Genomic DNA, 5,039 nt, shown 5'->3' on the forward strand with positions numbered 1-5,039 from the left:
AGATCCTACTAGTCTGTTCAGGCACGTGGGGGAGATGGCCTGCTTTCCAGACACCCTCAAAGAGGAATCATCTGCTTTCAGGATCACTGTCTTCGGGTAGTACCTGGGACAGGCCCTGAGCTGGAGATGAGGTCTTAGGTACAGCCCCTGGGGGAGCAGGGTAGGCAGAGAGGGCAACTGGCCTTCTACATCATCCACAAAGTCCTCAGCCATTCTTGGTAAAAGCAGAGGGGCTGGGCTTTATATTTCCTCCATTGCCAATTTTGGGAAGGGTGTGAATGTGGGTGAGGCACACAGGTGGGAGCTGCCAGCCAGCGCTCAAGTGGCTGGGCAAGCAGGTACCTTGGCCTGATGGAGGGGTCCAAGTGGGAACACAGCACCCACCACAATCACATGCCAGTTAGCCAAGCTCAATCAAGGCTAAGAGTGGGATTTTCCTGAGGGGCTGTGTTGTGGGAGGGAGCAGAACCAGCATGGCCATGAACAGAGTTTAAAAGTACCTGTGCGGGATCCCTGGGTGGCGCAGCGGTTTAGCGCCTGCCTTTGGCCCAGGGCGCGATCCTGGAGACCCAGGATCGAATCCCATGTCGGGCTCCCGGAGCATGGAGCCTGCTTCTCCCTCTGCCTGTGTCTCTGCCTCTCTCTCTCTGTGTGACTATCATAAATAAAAAAAAAATAAAAAAAAATAAAAGTACCTGTGCTTGACTCAGTCTCACTATTCATTAGCTGTGGGGCCCAGGGAAGGCTACATGATCTTTCTATTACTCAGTTTCTTCAACTGTAAAATGGAAATACTATTGGCCTTTATTTCGTTGTGAGGACGGAAGGAATTATCATCATGTGGAGAGAATTTAACTCAGTGGTTGGCAAAGTGCTTAACAAATAGCATTTTGTTCCTGGAAAGGGTTTGGTGTGCTGAGGAGCCTCCCTGAGTATAAAGAGTGCTGAGTCTGAGGACAAGAATGACTTTGGGGTAGGAGAAGATCAAGAGGGTGTGCCACGTGATAGAATGAGCACTGGGTGTTATATGCAACTGATGAATCACTAAACTTTACCTCTGAAACCAATAATACACTATATGTTAATTAATTGAAGGTAAATAAAATACATTTTTTTAAAAAGAGGAAGTGTCCCTGCTTGGCACACATATGCACACGCACACACACCACCCCCAGGGAAAGACTGCCATGCCATGGCAGGAATGTGGAGAATAGTAGGCATCTGTGCTCAAAGTTTGGGTTTCTACATGAACTTGTGAACCTCATGAAGTGACTAGAACTCTCAGGGCAGGGCAGGGCAGACCTGAACAGGCTCCCTGTTGGTAGGGCACCAGCGAGGCTCTTCAGAAGTTAGGCAGATGTATGGAAGGGTTCTGAGGTGCCCTTCCAGGCCTCCTGGAACTTTTCTGGGCTCCTGAGATAGATTCAGATTTGATAGTGCCTCCAGTGGGGAGGACATGGAGAGTTTGGGCTGTCAACCTAAGTCTGCTAGGGACATGGCAATGGCTGAGAACCAGATGGGGATGTGTAGCTCTGAAGACACCTAGATGCTATGCCCACCTCCCTACCCCTTTGGCCACCAATTTTAGAAGCTCCCCAGAAAAGAGGAAGGTGAGGGAGAAGTTCAGTTTCAATCTGGAATGACTGAGTGAGTTTACCTTGTAATGTAGATAAATTAAGTTTTCACCCTTGGCAGGAGGAAGGGGGGTAAAAAGTAAGGACTAAGTTACATCATCACACTGTTGTAGAAAGAAGGTTGCTTTGGTGCCCCTGCATTCTGGACTGAGGGTTCATACGTGCCACCTTTAGGTCCTCTTTGGGTCTCTTGAAACCTATCACCCACTTGGCATTCCCACTTCTGAAGGTTTTTGCAGACCCCATCCAAAGGACAGAGAGCAGTATGTTTTGAAGTCACATACGGAAGAACATTTTACCAATGGTAATGCACTGTAAATCTAAGAGATGGGGATAATGAAAATGCACAGAATTTGTCCAGAAAGAGAAAAGCATTAAACTTAGAAGAGATTATCCTGAGAGGAAATTCCTAGTGCTACTTCAGATCGTCTCAGTCACCGTGCCACATAAACTCTTAAAAATCACTTCCGGTAGCTGTTATATATGGCATAATGCGGTGGTTAAGTAGATCTTGAGCAAGTCATATTGGCTAATTCTTATGAGTGTAGAGCTTTTCTTTCCTGTTCTTCTAAAAATTTAAATCCCATGGACATTGCCTTGGGAAGCTTCCAGCAGGTGATAGGTTCCATATCCAACATAAGCCTGTCAAAAATCCCATGCCTACAATGTTAGAGCTCATGTTTCCAAATGTAACCTTTCTTTCATTGGTTGATGTTATTTGGGCTGTATCCATATTTTTGCAATTGTGAGTAATGCTGCTGTGAACATTTTTGTACAAGTGTTTGTGTGGCTATGTTTTCACTTCTTTGGGTATATACCTAGGAGTGAGATTGTTGGATCACATGGTAATTCTGTGTTTAACCTTTGAAGAACTGCCAGACTGTTTCTCAAAGTGGCTGTACTGTTTTACATTCCCTTCAGCAGTGAATGAGAATTTTGATTCTTCATGTCCTTGTCAATACTTATCTGACTTTTTAATTATAGCCATCCTAAGTGAGTATGAAGTGGTATCTTATTGTGGTTTTGATTTGCTTAATGATTAATGATGTTGAGTATATTTTCATGCGCTTGCTAATTGTTTGTACATCTTCTTTAGAGAGATGTACAAAGAGCCTGTTCAAGTTCTTTGCTTGTTTTTATTTTTTAAACTTTTTTTTTTAAGATTTTATTTTTAAGGGACGCCTGAGTGGCTCAGGGGTTGAGCACCTGCCTTTGCCTCAGGGTGTGATCCCGGATTCCCTGGTTTTAGTCCCACGTCAGGCTCCCTGCAAGGAGCCTGCTTCTCCCTCTGCCTGTGTCTCTGCCCCCCGCCCCCCGTGTGTGTCTCTTATGAGTAAATAAATAAAATCTTAAAAAAGGATTTTATTTTTAAGTAATCTCTATACCCAACATGGGGCTTTTAACTCACAACCCCAAGATCAAGAGTCACACGCTCTACCAACTGAACCAGCCAAATACCCTTTTTGCTTATTTTTTTAAAGATTTTATTTATTTATTCATGAGAGACAGAGAGAGAGAGACAGAGAGAGAGAGAGGCAGAGACACAGGCAGAGAGACAAGCAGGTTCCACACAGGGAACCCGATGTGGGACTCGATCCCCTGACTCCAGGACCAAACCTTGGGCCAAAGACAGGCGCCAAACCCCTGAGCCACCCAGGGATCCCCTCTTTTTGCTTATTTTTAAAGTTAGGTTGTTTCCCTTTTGGTGGTTGAATTGTAAGCATTCTGGATACAAGTTCCTCATCAGATAAAATGAAGATGACCTTTGATGCACAAAAGTTTTTAATTTTGACAAGGTTTGATTTATCTATTTTTCTTTTTTGCCTGTGCTTTTGGCAACATATTTAAGAAACCATTGTCAAATCCAAGGTCATACAGATTTGCCCTTATGTTTTCTGATACGAATTTTATAGACCTCTTACATTTAGATCTTTGATCCATTTTGAGTTAACTTCCATATACGGTGTGAAGGATCCAACTTCCTTCTTTTGCATATGGATATCCAGTTGCCACAGAACCATTTGCTAAAGACTAGTTTTTCCCTGTTCCGTAGTCATGGCATCCTTGTTGAAAATCAGTAGACTGTAGATGTTTGGGTTTATTACTAGACTTATTATTCTATTCCATTGATCAATATATCTGTCTTGATGCTAGTACCACACTTTGTTTTCATTACTGTTGATTTGTAGTAAGTGAGAGTTCACAAAATTCTTTTCCCCCCTCCCAAAGATCATTTTGGCTATTCTGGGTCTCTTGCAATTCTATATAAATTTTAAGATCAGATTTTCCGTATTTGCAAAAACACTCCTTGGAATTTTGTTAGGGATGGCACTGAATCTGTAGATCACTGTAGGAAGTATTGCCATTTAATCTTCCAATCCATTAACATGGGATTTCTTTCTACTTATTTAGGCCTTCTTAAATTTTTTCACTTTTATTATCTTTTACAATTATGTACTAACCTTTATTGGTGCTTTTTGTTTGGATAAAAATTACTGTGTCTGTGGCGACTTGCATTTGGCATGAAGAACTATCATAAATATTTTCTGTAAGGTAATCTACTAACAAGAACAAATTTGCTCAGTTTTTAATCTGACAATGCCTTCATTTTGTCTTTATTTTCTTTTTTCTTTTTTTTTTTTTTAACTTTTATTGGTGTTTAATTTACCAACATACAGAAAAACACCCAGTGCTCATCCCGTCAAGTGTCCACCTCAGTGCCCGTCACCCATTCCCCTCCAACACCCGCCCTCCTCCCCTTCCACCACCCCTAGTTCGTTTCCCAGAGTTAGGAGTCTTTATGTTCTGTCTCCCTTCCTGATATTTCCCAACATTTCTTTTCCCTTCCTTTATATTCCCTTTCACTATTATTCATATTCCCCAAATGAATGAGAACATACACTGTTTGTCCTTTGTCTTTATTTTCTAAAGAAAGCTTTGCTATCTTAGGATTCTTGGTTGACTTGTTTTGTTTTGTTTTGAGTACTTTGAACACATTATCCTACCACCTTCGGACTTCCATGTTTCTAATGGGAAATTAACTATTAATCTTATTGTTTCCCTTATAAGTAATGAATCATTCTTTTCCTCCTTGCTGCTTTTAAGGTTTCCTCCTTGTCTTTAGCTTCCAGAAGTTTTACTCTGATTTGTCTATTTCTGGATCTCTTTGTATTTATCCTATTAGGAGTTTAATATTCTCAATGCATAGGTCAGTATTTTTCAATAAATTTGGGAGCTTTTTCAACCTTTGAATATTTTTTCTACTCCTTTCTTATTTTTTTCACTTCTGGTCCTTCTAAGACATGTATGTTGGTGTCCTACATTTCTCTGAGATGTTTATTTTTCTTCATTCTTTTTCTCTTGTTCTTCTTCAGATTGCACAATCTCTATCAGTCTATCTTCAAG

This window comes from Vulpes lagopus, chromosome 18 (genome assembly GCF_018345385.1).
Source record: "Vulpes lagopus strain Blue_001 chromosome 18, ASM1834538v1, whole genome shotgun sequence".
Lineage (NCBI taxonomy): Eukaryota > Metazoa > Chordata > Mammalia > Carnivora > Canidae > Vulpes > Vulpes lagopus.